We start from the raw sequence: 17,594 nt of genomic DNA on the forward strand, positions 1-17,594 counted from the left end.
TAGTTCAGTGGAGCTAGTTCAGTGGAGCTAGTTCAGTCGATTCTGATTTTCTTTTAATTTAATCGTACCTGTGTAAAAACCAATTATTTCCTCTTTCATCGTGTCGTGTTTTGAGTCTTTTGGGACGTGAGGAGATTTAAAAACCAGTATTCACAGCTGGATCCTCTCTCTGTGTATCTGCGCTGTTGCCTCAGAGGATTATGGGCCACGGGGCAGTAATATGGCGTCTCATTGCCCTCTCTGTCTGCTACTAACGAAGCCCACGGTTTCTCTCTGTGGATCCTGGTGAGGAATCAGTTCTTCTTAACCTCACTTCTTCATTTAATCCCAGAGAAGAAGCTCCCTAATCTGATGATGACTTAAAGGAGCAGTGAAGGGTTTTTTGTTCTTTGTATATACCTACATGTATACATCTGTTCTAATGCGGTAGAAAACTCATGTCTTCATACGTTCACATTCCTCAGGGAATAATTCCGCTGGTGATGAAGCGTGTGTCTTCAGTAGTCAGTGTTTATCCATGTGCTCATTAGTGGACGGTGTGCGACTGTCTCTTTAAATATTAAGGTCTACTGGATCAGAATTCATCACTTAATACTGAAAAAATACAAGACACGTACAACGGAGGTACTAGGAATTACAACCAAGTTCCACTTGAATAAGTAATGTTTTTTTATTCATTTTTTATTTTATTTAAATTTTAAAATATCTTCAATTTCCAACTTTGTAAGTTAATTGAAGGATGTGTCTGAAGACTCTGTGGGGTCTCTGGGGTCTTGTTGGTTCTACTGGGTTCTCAGACGGTGTAAGAACCCTCTCAGTAGAACCAGATCCATCTGTTTCTGTTTCCTCAGTTCATTCTCCAGGTTAATCGGGAATTGGTTCCACTCACTTCTGGTTCCTGCATCTCTGCTTGACATCTCTTCAGTGTTTCACTCCAGTCTGTTCAGAACATCATGGGTTTTATTATCCGTTTAGATTTGATCTCCACAAGGTCAATTATAAAATAAACGATTTTCCAAATGTGTGAATTCAATCAGTCCTTCTACTGGAAAATGGCTGTGTGTGTGTGTGTGTGTTTCTGTAGGAATTTATTCCACATTAAAAATAAAGGGTGAACAGACTGAAGGCTGTTAGCCTTTGCTGCTGTCACTGTTATGCTAATACATTCTCTTCATAGCATAACACGCTGAGCTCATGTGGAGTTAACAAGCGGCTCGTGTTTGTGTGGGCGTAGAGCGTACCTTGTATATCATTAGCTCCTGCTGTAACGAATTAAGTTTTAGCATTTGGCATTATACTTTATGTAGGTATCTAAGCTAGGTAGTTTTGTGTTAAAACTACCTAGCTTAGCAGGCTAACACATTGTCAGCTGCTGTGTCTCTACTTCCAGTAACAAAGGAACTTCATTGGTTCAGTTCAGTTTCACGTGCTGAGGCTGATTCTTGCTGTGATTTCTCCGCCTTTGAGCTGTGTTGTGTTTGTGTCGACTTCTCTGTGTTTAAGTCAGGAAAGAAATGATTTTTATTTCAGAACAAATTAGACAAGTTCCTGTCACCCATTCATTTTCTTCTTCCCCCGTCCCCTCTCTGTGCCTTCAAAAGCGGCGTGCACATTAACCGTTGCTGGCTGTGACACGTCTGTGAATGTGCATTTGGGTTCTGCATTTCCCAGCATGCATCAGTCTTGCGGCCGGGGCCATCACGGGCCCCGCGGCGGCGGCTGCTGGTGAGAATAATGCATGATAGTGAATGTCCCGTGGCGCTGCGGCCACTCATGTCTGTCAGCCTTGAAATAAAAATGAAATCAGGGAGGAGGAGGAGAAGAAGCAGCATAATGAAGCTGCAGCTGAGGAAAGAAAAGAAAAGAGACGAGTGATTGATGCTGAGGGGGGAGGAAGGAAGGAAGCAGGAGGAAGAGGTGAAAGGAGGGAAATGATCTGATTAATGTTGAGCAGAAGGAGAAAGAAGAAGGATTGAATCAGCGAGCGGAAGAAAAATCAGGTCGTCTTGACTCTGGAGATATGATTATTGATAGACCGCAGCCAAATATTGATGTTTTAATTTTAAATTATGCAGCAACAAAGTGAAGGCATTGTTCTGCCAGTTTGACTCAGCACTGGAGGAGCTGCGGCTCACAACTGGATCCTTCCACTCACTCCTACATGAGTTGATTACCAATTAAAACCAGCCTTGGTCATAATTCACAATAAACCAGGAAATGCTACGAAAAGTTGAAATAAATACTCCACTTTACTGAGTTTTTGGCACTCCATAGAAAGAGTAGATTAGACCTGGTCTTTGTGAGAGGCCGCTTCCTATTGGCTGTTCTGAGCAACGTTTTCAAAACTTTTTTTGTCAAAAAAGTTGCTAATCTGCTGCCTGTGCCACTGAGAAACTCTAATGGAAAAAAGAGTAAAACAAAAAACAAACCAACACAGAGAGTAGACTACAATCAGTGAATTAAGGCTGTCCATTTGGAGGCAGTGCCTCCTATTGGCTGTACCGAGGAACGCCACGCTTCAATTCTGATTTTAAAGATTCATTTCATGAATAAAACCAAGGTCGCATGTTTAAATGTGCACACATTTACATGCATGCGTGTGTGTGTGTGTGTGTGCGTGTGCGCACATTGCCATCTATAATCAGGCAGGTAGTCAGATGAAGTCACTGCTGTTTGAAATGATAATGCAGTTACAGTTAGAATCAGTTTCAGTCATAAGTGAAATTACATCGACCTCTAATTAAACTCTGCTGATTAAAATCATATCACACTCACCATCTACAGGAGCCTGCTGGGACAATTTCAATTTTCATTAGACCTCTCATGCTAATAAAGCATAGCTCACTGCTCTAATTACTCTTGCGAAGACATTTGTTCTAGTGTAATTAGATTATTATTTTACTCAATAATTATTTTCCTGCTCTGTTTGTCAGGAAAAACACGCTGAACGTTCCATCGCCTGACGTGACACGAGTGACCGGGGTTTATCGATTCAGACCAACATCCCACACTGATGGTTTACCAACAAGGAAATCAAAGATTTTAAATTTAAATTTTCACCAACAAACTAAGTTTGGTCCACAACTAAAAACGAGTGTATTTTTCCAGCTGGCTAAGAAACTGCCACAACATTACTGCCACCTGCAGGGCTAGACTGGGGCAGGTCTTCGAATTTATTCTTAAAGTAATCAGAATGATCAGCCATGAATTCTCCCAAAATGTAGAATATTTTAATTGACTTTAACCCGTAGGGGGCGCCTCCTCTAGTGTTGATGATGGAGAAGAGATTAAAAATCTTTTTCTCTCAGCGACTCTGCCCTGTTTTAGTCCAAACCTACCAACAATGTTGCCGTTACTAATTTAATTTGAAAAGATTCTCTCAGCAGAACACTTGACTACACGGCAGCTTTGTTGCATTTGTTCCCCACAGGTTTTATAAATATTTAATGCACGTATATAAATATTCATATACATCAATAAAACAATCGTATAAATCAGCTGCAGGTTCAAACAGCGGCTCAGGGACCTGGTGGGTTCATCAGGATTCTGGTCCAGCTCTGACTCTCTGACCCTTTTCCAGTCAATTTACTCCACATCTTGACACTTCTGGGTCATGTGACCCTGCGTCCTTGGCTACGTACGCAGAAAGACCAGAGTTTCTCTCTCTCTTTTTTTTTTTTACCAATTTTCAGGGGGGGGTGGCGACGGTTTCGCTTTGTTTGCTGCAGATAAAACCAAATTTCACAGGATTTCAAGGCTGTAATCTTGACAGATGAGCAGCCTCTCGCTCGCCAGCACTTCATCCTCCCTCCCTAACTCACCCTGCTCCCCTCCCTCACTCGTTTGCAATTTTACATCCTCCCTGCCGGAGTTATGGAGAAGATGAGCAGCAGCGCTGCCAAAAACCAAGATTAGGCCGGAGAACATGACAGAAGGAGGCGTAGCACGTTAGCTAACACTGTGTTTTATTAAAATATTAGACAAATACACCAGGAAACCAGTCCTTTCACCTCCTTCCCTTTTCCTTCTGTTCTCAAATCCTTTCTTATGTCACTGATTCTGCCCTTCATTTCGATCACTGTGGAAGTTCTCTGACCTCAGAACCCAAAGGAAGTTACTTTTCAGGTCAGGCTGTTCCTTTCTACAGACACGAGTAGTCAGTAGGAACTTAAGAGTTTTTTTTATTAATTGACCACAGACAAAATGACATAATAAAATGACCCATTTAATCCCACTTCTGCCCACTAGGTGATACTGTGGCACCTAAGGTTTGTTTGAAAGTAGCATTTGTTGTTTGATATATATGTATTTTTATATATTGGGTGAAGACTGGTTGGAGCAGGTAGTGTTTTCATGGTTTTACAGTGTCTTAAATGATCTGTCATGCTAAAGTTTCTTAGCTTCAAGGGGATTTAAATTAGAACGAAATATGTTTTAATTGGATAAAACAAAGCTGCAATTACACCATTGTTTCACTAACCCTCTGTAATTAATGAAACTTAATCTCATTAACTTCATAAGGAGGAAGTGATTTGATGAAAGGACTCTTTATTTCAGTCCACGACAGTTTAATGTCTCTGTGACAAGATCATTTTACTGGGGGTGGAAACACACACACACGTACACACACGTACACGTCAGTCTTCCTGCTCCGGTCTAGCTAGCTCAATTAGCTGGTGAGGCTGGTGTTAAATTAGCCTGGTTTGATAGTAAATCAGGTCGGTCTGATATCATACAATCATCACATTTGGCCGGCTCAGCTGATGACAGTCAGAGCCCCCCACCCTCTCCCCCACCCCCATGTGCAGAATCCAAATCACATCTCCACCTTCTCCTCGGAGATACAGACAAGTCTGAAACTTGACTTTCTATTGTTATAAACTGCATTTCAGCCATTTAGCTGCTGCTCCTCTCGACGCTCCTGGCTCATCTGAGAACATTTGAAGCAGCAGCGTTGTGGTTTTCTTGGGAATTAGTGAGTGGGAGATGGAGGAGGAGGAGGAGGAACACAAGTGTAAAAATAAAAATAAAAAACTGAGATGAAAAAGAAATTGGTGAGAGGTTGAGAGAGTCTCAGTGACAAAACTCAGTGGGCGAAGATACTTTACAGAGTTATGGGGAGTAACTCAGTTTCCCACCCTGGAATTACATTTCTCTGCTGTTTTGAATTAAAAGGAGACAATCACAGTTTAGAGATGAAGTGATTAAGTCTCAGGAAGGCTGCGAGACGCCAGCAGAATACTGATAGAACCAAGGACTCCTGGAAATTCACTACCTTTAGATTTTAAGGAAACGATCCAAAAAAAAAAAAAAAACCCTTTATTTTCTGGATCTGAATTTAAAAAAAGAAAATAGAAATAAAGACTTGTGGAGATGCAGCTGACAGTTCTACTGTAGTCCAAGAACGTGCAGGTTGGAGGTTAGGTCACCAGGTCATCCTGAACTAACCCTGGGGGTCACCAGGTCATCCTGAACCTCCTCCGTCCAGATGCCCTCGCTGTAACCATTTTTGGATGAGTGTGAGTGTGAACTCTCTGTTCTGTAAACGCTCACCTGGAACTGTTCTACTGAGTACTGTTAATGTGACAGTTCAGTCTCAGTGTGAGTTGTTAGCACTGACATATTTCATCAGTTCTGAACCTTAAAACGTGACAAGTCCTTATCCTTCACCTCTAGACTAAATCAACACACACACACACACACACACACACATCCTGTCACTCAGTCGACACTTTTCTGTGAAGTGTGTTTTTGTTGCTGTCAGACCACTCCTCCTCTTAACTCTCTTCTGCTTGGCCTCTAGGCTCCGCCGTAGAGCGTTTCATCTGTCAGAGCTGAGCCCACAGCGGAGCTCCTCTGACTCCTGTCCTCCCTGACTCCCCCACTGCTGGGAGTCACCTCCTAATAATGGCTGCTGTCAGAGGGAGGAGGAGGAGGTGACACAGAGGGACAGAGGAGGAGAGAGAGGAGGTGATACAGAGGAGGTGATACAGAGGAGGTGATACAGAGGAGGTGATACAGAGGAGGTGATACAGAGGAGGTGATACAGAGGAGGTGATACAGAGGAGGTGATACAGAGGAGGTGAAACAGAGGAGGTGATACAGAGGAGGTGAAACAGAGGAGGTGATACAGAGGAGGTGAAACAGAGGAGGTGATACAGAGGAGGTGAAACAGAGGAGGTGATACAGAGGAGGTGAAACAGAGGAGGTGATACAGAGGAGGTGAAACAGAGGAGGTGATACAGAGGAGGTGAAACAGAGGAGGTGAAACACCGTTCTCTGTACCGTTTGCTCTCATCTTCTTTAATAAACTCTTCTTAGATTTAATTCAAATTGATGATGAAATTCCTTCAACATTTAAACTCTAGGTGGCGCTGTAGTTGAAACCCAGTGCTGTTTACTCAGCAGTTGAAGCTCCCAGTCCAGGGAGAACTCACTCTTACTGTTTATTTATTATTCATTTGTTATAAAACGCCACCAGGAGCAGAAAATTGGCCTTTTATGGCTGTCAGAGTGACGAAGACGACGACGATGATGATGATGTTAGTCTGTGTGTGTAAGTGTGTGTGAGTGTGTATCTGTGTGTGTATCTGTGGACCAGACGCCAGTTGATTGTGTGAAACACTGCGACATGTAGGCACAAGTCGCCAGAGGCAGAAGATGTGGCGTGTGTGTGTGCGTGTGTGTGTGTGTGTGTGTGTGTGTGTGTGTGTGTGTGTGTGTGTGTGCTGAGCACTGGATGCACATTGAATATAAAAACAACAGTCTCTTCAGAATCGGTTTCTATTTTAAGCCTTGGGTTTTTTTATAAACAAATTCAACTGTAACTCCTGGTGTTGGTGAGGAGAAGAGTTTCCTGATGAACCTGGAGAGAAAACTGCTTCCTTCCAGATTTTGTCTTCTCCTTTTGCTCACTAATCATGTCTCCTTGTCTCCTTTCCTTGTTCTAAACCTCCTCTTGCCTCCTTCCTCTTTGCTGGCGTACATTCGGCTGATGACATTCTGAGTCTATCGTCTCATCGTTCCTTGTCTGAGAAGCCACTCCTTCATTTCAAGGTCAGAAAGTCTGAGATGACGAAGACGAGATAGACAGAGAGAGGGTGTAGTGAGACAGAGAGAGAGAGAGAGAGAGGTGAGGAAGGAGAGCAGCCACAGAAGGAGGACGAGATAAAGATCTCCCGTCCCTCCATCCTATTGTTTTTCAAATGGAGACAGAGATGGAATCAGTGTGAAGGAGACGACGTTACTGAAACATTTGATTTCTCCTGTGGTTGTGATTTACAGCTGAACAGATGAGTGTGGATGGATCAGCAGCATCACTGCAGCACTGAGCGCACACACACACACACACACACACACACGAAAGGCAGGTGAGGAGACGTGATGTGTTTTCCTCAATTAAATCCAAGTGTACGACTCAGAAAAGAAGCTTTTTACATTCCCTGCCGAAGGAGAGTAAACAAACACGCTGCAGCTGACGCTGGTTTTCAAACATTATTCCTAAAAAGAGTTTGTTTTTACCAGAATGTGCTGAAAATCACCGTCTCTTGGTGATAAAACATCCATCCAGAAAACGATCAACTATGGTTCTGTTAGTACGACCTCAACCCGAAGAATACCTGATAAGAATTAAATGTAGTAACGCAGACTGTCCACCGGAGGCAGCGCCTGTGTGCAGTTTCCTGTTAGCCCCGTCTGTCCAGTCGTTAGCTAAAAGAGTGTCAGACTGGAGCTGTTTTGATGATGTGAGCGGGCGTTTGGCCGTGGGCCGTGTTGTTGTCTCACTTCAGGGACTAGGACAGGTGTGGACAGACTGTTTGACTCGCGGGTCCTGGTCAGGGAGACTCCTGACTCCTGTGAACTAAGGTAAATGACACGCAGAAGCCATGAATAAAGGCTAAAAGGCTTTTAGCATTTTCTACGCCAACTATTGGGGAAATGTGGGCATTGCAGGGAAAAGACAGATGTATAATGATGATTCTGAGTCTGGTGGGCAGAATAAAAAAGTCAAACGGTCCATCTCTGGCCCTCGGGCCGTAGTTTGCCCATGCCTTGACTAAAGGCTTTGATTATTTGAACAGGGTTTGGTTTCACTCACATGTCATTCAAACTGACATCTGACACCGTAACGATAACTGACCTTAATGACCTTAATGACCTTAATGACCTTAATGACCTTATTGACCCCTCCCCCTCCAGTCTGGTCCTCGTACGTATGGGTGAGGTGTTGGGAGTGAAGCCCACGTTTATTAAGATTATCAAACAGATGTAGACCAGCTCCATTAACTACACCTGAGCTCCACCAGGAGGAGCTGTAGGATGTGAGCAGAAAAGTCATCAGGTTTATAGGCCTGAGGGGGGCGCTGTGGAGATGAAGGTTTATTTGTGAAGAGATGGAGGGAGGAAAGAGGACGGGGTGGGAGGAATCCAGGTAGAGAAGTAGAAATGAAGGAAATATGGAAGGAAGAAAGGAGGAATGACTTGAGCGGTCCATGTGGGCCAGATGACTGCTGAGAGTGGGCCGTACCATCCACCAGTGAGACAGCAGTCTGTGTGTGTGTGTGTGTGTGTGTGATTTATTTTATCAGTACTCTGTGTCTCAGTACACAGTAATGTCAGTATAAAGTATACAGTATTGCCGTAGTACTTCTGGTTGTCTTTTTACTGCTGGAGATAAAACACTGAAACTCCATCCCATGTTCACCTCCTCCTTCACCCACACTGTAGACAGAAGGAGTCAGGAGGCAAGACGTGGATAATCAAATTAGAGTGAGAGGGTAGGAGAGAGGGAAGGATGAAAAGAAGGATGGAAGGCCAGTGAAGATTAATAAGGCGGGAGAATGAGGTCGTTAAAGCTGTAGCAGCAGGAGACGAGAAAAGAGGAGAGACCAAGGAAAATAGATGGAATCAGGAGGAGGAAGGAGGAGAGAGGATCTGGAGACGAGGATTCTGAAATAAAAGGAAATCTTTTCACACCTGGTCTGAATGGGTCAGGGTCAGGGTCAGGGTCAGGGTCAGGGTCCGGACGTTTGTTTTTAACTTTTAATTTCACCTTCATCCAAACAGGAGGAGAAGAGGGGAGTAAGGAAAGGTCGGGGAGAGGGGGAGGAGGAGATGAGATGAGATGAGATGATGAATGAGGGGAGAGAGATCAGAGGTGAAGACAGAGGGGGGGTAACACAGGTGTAACAGGAGTTACAGGAGCAGGTCGGGGGGCCAACAGAGTTTAGAGGGAGAACACAGGGGTAACAGGAGTGAAGGGGGGTAACAAGGTGGAAACAGTGGAGTTGTGGGGGGGGAGGGGGGGGGGTCAGAAGGATTAAAGAGACCGAAAAGGAGTGATTCAAGGATGGAAGTGGACATGGAGGGAGTCACAGAGGAGGTGTAGGGAGATGAAGGAGATCAGAGGAGGAGGAGGAGGAGGAGGAGGAGGAGGAGGAGGAGGAGGAGGAGGAGGAGGAGGAGGAGGAGGAGGAGGAGGAGGAGGAGGAGGAGGAGGAGGAGGAGGAGGAGGAGGAGGAGTGAAAACAGGATGAAGGAGGAGCACCATCTGTGTGTGAACAATGGTTCAATCTGATAATTATCTGGTAATTATCCTGACGTTAAATTTACGATGAAGACGATGAAGACGACGAAGACGACGAAGATGATGAAGACGGTGAAGACTGAAATATCAAACAGCATCTGAGCCCACAGTCAAAGATCGTTTTTGTAACGGTGGACATTTAGTTTTACTTCAGTCGATTGTTCCTCTTGTTGTTTACTTTCCTTTTTCATCTCAGAGTTTCTCAGTTAAACGCTGTTGAAAGTGAAGCGTTGAGAAGCAGAGACGTGGACTTGACCTGAAGAAGTCTCTGAGACACAGACGTCCACAGAGGATTTATCTCTGCTGCTGTCTGTCCCTCCTTCACCTTCTCTTCTCCTTCCTTCCTACAGCGAGGGCAGCTGCTGATTTACACCTGTGTGTGTGTGTGTGTGTGTGTGTGTCAGTCAGAGGCTTAGGTCTTTACGTCAACACTGACTCTCGTCTCTGCGACAAATCTTCCGTGAAGGAGACATGAGTGTGGACGGGGGGGGGGGTCATCATCACCATCATATTCACACATTCATTTGTGTGTGTGTCACATGACTGATTCTCCACAGAGGAACTCAGCCGCAGAAGGTTGTAACCCAACAGATATGGGCCGCATGGAACTGTCATGCAGCCCATGTGGACTGGTGTTTGGAGAAAACATGAACACGGCCCAGGTCTGGTGTTTCATGGCCCATGTGGGTTTTTGACTTCAGCCCAAATGGTCCATATCTAAAGGGCTGTTTTAATGGCCAACGTTTGGCTTGAAGATTATTAAAGATTAAAGGACAAGTAGATCAAAGTTGAAAAAAAAAAACAACAACTGTGAATGTTGAGTTAAAAAAAACTAGAGTTGACAAAAAGGACCAAAAAGAGGAAATGAAATGAAGACGCTCGACTTTAACCAAGTACTGGACCACCGGAGTCCTCTGATGACCTCTGATGACCTCTGATGACCTCTGATGACCTCTGATGACCGTGTCTCTAAGTGTTTTTGTCTCTTTGAATCTTCCTGCTGTCCGTGTTTTTGAGTCTACGTACACTGTCAGAAACTCTAAGTATCTGGATCACGCCCTGGTCTGCTGATCCCTGACCAGCTCCTGGTGTCTCCTTCCTCCTCCTCCTTTGCCTCTTCTCCTCTCTATTATCAGTACATTCTTCTTCAGCTGCCTCTCCTCACCCCTCTCTCCCCCTGACATCTCTGCCTCCTCTGTAGACTCAAAGGGCTCCACCTCTGGCCTCGCTCTCAGCCACTTTGTAAAAGCTGACAGCAGCCACCGGGCTGCGCTGCTCCTGTGGGACTGAGGGGAGATAAGGAGGAGGAGGAGGAGGTGATAGTTGCCTCCTCTTCTCTGAGCTGAGCTGAAGATTAAAACTTTGGTCCCTGGACCAGAACAAAGGACTCAGCAAATAAAATATATGTCAACTGAAGTCTGTGTTATCTCCACTAAACGTCCACGACTTTATCTCCCAGTCTGACAGACTTCAGCTGCAGGAGAGTGAAGTTGGTGCTCAACTCCACAGACCAGAGAAAACCACGGAGAAAAGCAGTGATTTTACCTCAGAGGATGCATAGGTAGAGAGCTGTAACGTTGAAGGGAGAGAGAGAGATCTGTCGATTCTCCTCTTAACCTCCTGCTCTTCTGTCCTTCTTACCTCTCTGTCTCTCTGTCTCTCTGTCTCTCTGTCTCTCTGCGTCCATCCTGCTCCAGTTGGATCATCTTGGTTCTGTCTCTGTGCTGTTGTAGCTGAAGATGACGGATGTTAACGTCCCTCAGCTGTCTGTCTGTGATGGATGACGCCCTGAAATCATCACACCTCCACTAATACATCATTACCATACACACACACACACACACACCTGCACAGATGTGGTTAATGCTCCGTGTTGATCAGTCCCTTGACCAAGAAAACAACGTCGATGTTTCCGTTGTCACTCTTTACCGCTGAGGTAATCATCCGTCGTTAGCATTAAACTCATCTTCACATGTATATGGGCTACAGGGGGCGCTGTTCCAGAAAGAGCTCTGCAGCCGCATTTTACAAATATGCCGCAGGTACCTGAACACAACATGCCTACTGTAAATAAGGAGTTTGAAGTCACCTTAACAAAGCAAATTAAAATTCCATGAAGGCAACACGTGTTTTCAAGGTAATTCAATCCCTGTGTTCCCTCCACGGAGCCTGGATGAGTCACATCTGGATTCCAGCGGTTCCTGAACACAGCACCCCAGAACGTTGGATCCTGCCATATTTTATATACATACATAATAATGTCACACAGTATCATTATAATAACATAATATCACACCAGATTCCTGCGTTTCCTAGATGCAGCACGGACACGGTGCAGCAGGATCGTAATATTTAACATCCTGTTCACAGCCACAATTCCTGGACTCAAACACATTTTCCACATTTCAATCAGGATTTACGACGACAGCTCGGATGTGTTCAGGGTTTCACATTTATGGACTCGGTCTTTTTCCAACACGTCACTGACTTACCATACGAGAGTTCCATCATTCTGCAAACACTAGGTGGGGTGTTTCTGCAGTTTCTCCAGCAGTTCATGAATAAGGAATGTACATGTTTCATCAGGATGACAGTGTTCCCATGATGCCTCAGGTGGATTTGACATCAGTATTCCAACTGGATATTTTCCCTGAGGAATTCTGAGTTCCTTGAATGTGTTACATTTATACATTTTGCATTCTTGTGATTCCAGTGTTGCCTGGAAGCCTCACGGTTCTCCAGCTGTCTTTCCCTGGAGCAGGGTCGGAATTTGTTGAGAACTGATCCGTGTTTTCTTATTAAACCCCCATATTTGATGATGGTTTGATTATTTGATCAGTGACTGATGGTTTAGTAAGAATGTGTCCACCGCTGATGTGCATACGAGGCATCAGGTGGTTTCAGTGGGCGGAGCCTTGAGGGAGTGTCGGCCATTTTTAACACTGGCTCTGCAGGAGGATACGCTCAATGGGTCATTAATTTCAACCTCTTATTAACACAGACATTGAAGACCAGTGTGTGTGTGTGTGTGTGTGTGTGTGTGTGTGTGTGTGTGTGTTAGTGTGCATTAGTGCGTGTGTGTGGGAGGTGGGGCTGCAACAGTGCAGGGTGTTATGGGTAATGGAGCTGGAGATCCATGGAGATAGATAGTTTAATTAAGCATGAGAGAAATGAAGACCCCATTGTTCCGAGGTGAGAAATGAGCAGAGTGTGTGTCTGTCTCTGTGTGTGTCTGTCTGTGTGTGTGTGTGTGTGTGGTCATGTTGCTACATTTGCATTTCTGAGATGTTTCACTGTCAACTTTTTGAGAAAACGTTCTTCAGTTGTTGTTGATTTGTTCAGCAGTGTTTTCTCATGGAGCTAACATTTTGTTGTAAATATGTATGACTATAAATGGAAATAAATCAAGCAGCAAATTGTTTGTCATAAACGTAGTTATTGTCTCCGAGTCTCTGAGTGAAGTTAGCTCCTGCTAAAAACCTCAAGCTAAAATCAGAACGTCGCTGATGTGGCTAGCTAGCCTTTTTTATTAGCATCTGTTGGTTATACCACTGTGATCAGCTGGCTTTATAGGTGTAACATTCCTGTATGGAGCTCTTTTTCCCCCCGTATTTTTCCTGATTCCACCCTTGTTTATATTTATTGTTTTTCCTCCTGGGTCCTGTTTTCTTCAGCTGAGTGGCCTTTTTGTCCAAAGTTTAAAACTTCTCTGGCAGTGTTTTGTCTCCAGAAAGACGGAAGGTGAGGAAGAAGGCCAAGAAAAGCTGAAAAGTTCTGTGGTGACTTTGGTCAGAGACAGAATGAGTGGATGAAGAAAAGCAGTGGAAATAATAAAAATAAAAGCCTGCATCAGCAGCAGCAGCATCAGCATCAGCATCAGCAGCAGCAGCATCAGCAGCATCATCAGCATCAGCAGCAGCAGCAGTAACAGCAGCAGCATCAGCAGCAGCATCAGCATCAGCATCAGCATCAGCATCAGCATCAGCAGCAGCAGCAGCATCAGCAGCATCATCAGCATCAGCAGCAGCAGCAGCAGCAGCAGCTGGTTAACGTTGTTAAGAGTCAGACTTGAGTGAACTGCAGCACGACCCATTCACAGCACAGTTCGTTTAAATTGGTCTTTATTAAAAACACCAGCAGCAGCAGTAACAGTTTTTTTAATAAAACCAGGGAATAATTTCACTCTACAAAATTTAAATGAACGAATGTGTGAAAGTGGAGATAATGAGCTCGCACTGAAACACTGAGAGTTTAATCTTGTATAAAATTAGTATCTTTTTTTACCCAAACCTGACTCGCTGGGTCATTTTAATAAAAATAAATCGCTGCTGGTCGCACGCGTGTTAAATATCTCTGTGTGCCTGTGTGTGTGTGTGTTTGTGTGTTTGTGTGTTTCCTCTAAAAACAGATTTTAAAGGAGCTGATTCCTCACCGCCTCCTGTTAGTGCGGTTGCTGGGAAACAAAAGGATGAAATATTTTTAGTTCTTTAACAAGGACTTCAGCGATGAGTCACAGATTAGTGGATTAATCTTCATTTGTCGACGCCAGGATCCAATCAGGCGCAGTGTTTGTTCAATTTTACAGCCTTTTATATGTAAATATGTTAGGCTTGTCTGACACTTAATTAAATATCTGTACAGTGTCAATGTAACTACCAACTGATTAATCACTGATTAATCCTGGGTTCAACAAAGCTGCCCAGTTTATACAGTGTTGGTAACTGTTTGTCCTACATGAACACAAAGTTCATGTAGAAAACAATTGTTTGTAGCACAGAGGAAAACAGCAGCTGTGCTGTTTAAACACTGACTGTGACGTTTCTGGTCAGACTTCTGAATAGGAACAGCTGCAGCTAATGCTAACGCTAGAAAAAACCCAGCTTTCTTTGGCTTGTTTAGCTCCATTTCAGCTGTTAGCCGTTATTTATTCCTAGGTGAGTGTGTGTGTGTTTATAACTGTCTTACTGGTCCTCATCAAAGTCCACAGAGAAATCAGTGATTTGAGGGGCCGGGCCCCCAGGAGCCCCTGATCTACTGCTGTGGTTTTACCAAATAGAGCACCATCGCAGCTAAAGTCACTCTGTTTGTCCACGGACGTTGGTTGAACAGACTGCAGTTTCCTGCTCGGGGAGTGTTTCTGACGTGATACTGGTGCAGCCTCACACATATTTCATATCACCTCAGGTCTGACTGTGTCAAAGTGATTTTAATCAGAGGATTAGTCACAGGACAGAAAACACTCCAGTCCATTTCTGCTCTCTTTATCCTGGATTCACACACTCACTGGTGTGGTTTCTCTCTTTCACACCTGACCACCTTTAACTCTGCACCAATAAAGCAGAGCCAGAGGTAGATAAGCCCAGAGCAGAACTAATCCACACACACACACACACACACACACACATACACACACACAGCCTACAGAAAAATACAAATAGATACATAAAGGAGCAGTTCCTTTTTCTTTCCACTCTGCCTCCGTCTGACTTTTTGTCTGTGGCAGACACACAGTGAAAGTCACACAGTGAAGCACAAAGAGATAAGAATGTAATTAACAGTGACTCAGCAGTTGTGAGTGAGACTGTGGCAAACATCAGCACCTTTATGGAAGTGTGTGAAAATATACAGGGACGGTGTTGATCATAAATCTGAACAAGTAGAGAGAGAGGAGGTGAAATACTGCTGCAGAGCTGTGAGGGATGGATGGATGGATGGATGGATGGATGGATGGATGATGTACCGACTGGAGGACAGATAAATCCATGGACAAATATGTGGTTGGATGGTTGTTTGGTTGGTAGTTGGTGGACAGACGGACATTTAGTTGAATGCAGTGACATTTAGGCGAGGCTAATGGGAGGTGGATAATGGATGGATGAGTAGACGGATGGATGAGTAGACGGATGGATGAGTCAGTGTTTCAATAGACATGTTTGATCTGTTTGATCGGATGAATGAATGGATGAATGGTCGGATGAACGCACTAATGTACAGTATTTGGATGGATGGCTGAGCTGATGGGTGGAGGAGTGGGTGGATGTGTCACCCTCTCCTCCTCCTCCTCCTCCACCCTTTCCCAGTGGATCTCAGTTCCTCTTTATCCAGAACTAAATGAAGCTGATCTCCATTAGAACATGACTCCATCACACCACTAATGAAGCCAGACCAATCAGACGCTTCGATTCACAGCACCCCCCCAACCCCCCATCCTCCCCATCCTCCCCTGAATAATTAGCTTCCTGTATCAGGAGGAGAGTGTTGGCCCTGCCCCGCTGCAGTGGCTGATGGGTAAAGTGTCGGAGCAGCTGAAGGCAGCGGTGTGTGTCTGTGTGAGTCCACGCTGAGTCACGCTTTCATCACCGTAAATGAAGCTGCTGTTGCTGCAGTGTTCATCCCAAAGGCCCCTCATGAATCCTAATGACCAGAGGACAGACACCCGAGTCAGGACACCAGAGGACAGCCACCGGAGTCAGGACACCAGAGGAGAGACACCCGAGTCAGGACACCAGAGGAGAGACACCCGAGTCAGGACACCAGAGGAGAGACACCCGAGTCAGGACACCAGAGGACAGACACCCAAGTCAGGACACCAGAGGACAGACACCCAAGTCAGGACACCAGAGGACAGACACCCAAGTCAGGACACCAGAGGACAGACACCCAAGTCAGGACACCAGAGGACAGACACCCGAGTCAGGACACCAGAGGAGAGACACCCGAGTCAGGACACCAGAGGACAGACACCCAAGTCAGGACACCAGAGGACAGACACCCGAGTCAGGACACCAGAGGAGAGACACCCGAGTCAGGACACCAGAGGACAGACACCCGAGTCAGGACACCAGAGGAGAGACACCCGAGTCAGGACACCAGAGGACAGCCACCGGAGTCAGGACACCAGAGGAGAGACACCCGAGTCAGGACACCAGAGGACAGAGACCAGGGGCAGATCATCTGGTCCACACTCTGGTCTAAACCAGACCCTAATACAAACCACAACCAGACTTGTACCTCATCCAGACTCTGATTAAATGTGGACCGTGTTCTGTTCCCTGTTGGATCCAGATGCTGATTGAAAACAAACTCTGACTTAGGACTTCATTGTAGAGAAATTTCTAAAACAAAAATCAATGATTTGGTTTTTAAGTTGACCTGGATGACTGAGAACCAACACACACACGTTTTTAAATAATTATTTTAAATATAAATAAATTTTTTTTTCAACAAATTAACAAAAATTCAGTTAGTTGTTTTGAAAAGAAGAAGTCAAACCCATGTTTAGCTCAGGCTGAACTCATGACCTTGGCTCCGCCTCATCCTCGTCCTCCGGCGACGCCTAGTTCATTTACTAAGCTTGAAAAACAAAAAGCAGGAGGAAATGAGATTCAGTGGAGTGTCACGTCGAGGGCAGGGAGGCGAAGATAATCGGTGGGCAGTCGAAAACCCATCACCCCCCCTTCCCCTCCCCACGCCCAGAAAAACAAACAAAAGAATGAACCTGATGAGTCCAGACGAGTGACTTCTCTGGACCAACAACAACAAAAATATTTCTTTATAAGTTTGGATCCTTCAGCTCCACAAGACAGACTGAATCCTCAGGGTCTTTATGTTAATGAGGATTTGTCTATGCTGATCTTATCTGCAGTCAGAGGAGACCACACGCTGCTGTTGCTGCTGCTGCTGCTGCTGCTGTAATGCAAATGAAAAAACACCACAAGATGTAAAAAATGTAAAACAATGTTCTCTGAACAGAAGGTCAAGCAGAAACGTCCTCCAAACAGCAGACTCTGACTAACTGTTACCTGTGGGTGTTAGCCACGGAGCCAGGATTAGCCATCGACAACAGTAGAGTTACTTTGGTTCAGGTTAGTCAGGGTTAAGTTGTGATTAGTGTTTAGTTAGAGTTATGGTTAACCTGGACGACTGTTGTGGTGGAGATAGAGTTACTTTGGCTGGAGTGGAGTCAGTGTTAAGGTTGGGTTTAGGGGTCGTGGTAAAGGACCCGAGC

General features: G+C 44.9%; 1 protein-coding gene across 1 annotated transcript in view; it reads left to right on the forward strand.

The window, feature by feature from the left end:
* The window catches only part of LOC103382300 (glutamate receptor ionotropic, delta-1-like), a 133,060-nt gene that overhangs the window by 68,211 nt on the left and 47,255 nt on the right, over positions 1-17,594 (forward strand).

The sequence above is a fragment of the Cynoglossus semilaevis genome, chromosome 8, assembly GCF_000523025.1.
Source record: "Cynoglossus semilaevis isolate Cse_v1.0 chromosome 8, Cse_v1.0, whole genome shotgun sequence".
Lineage (NCBI taxonomy): Eukaryota > Metazoa > Chordata > Actinopteri > Pleuronectiformes > Cynoglossidae > Cynoglossus > Cynoglossus semilaevis.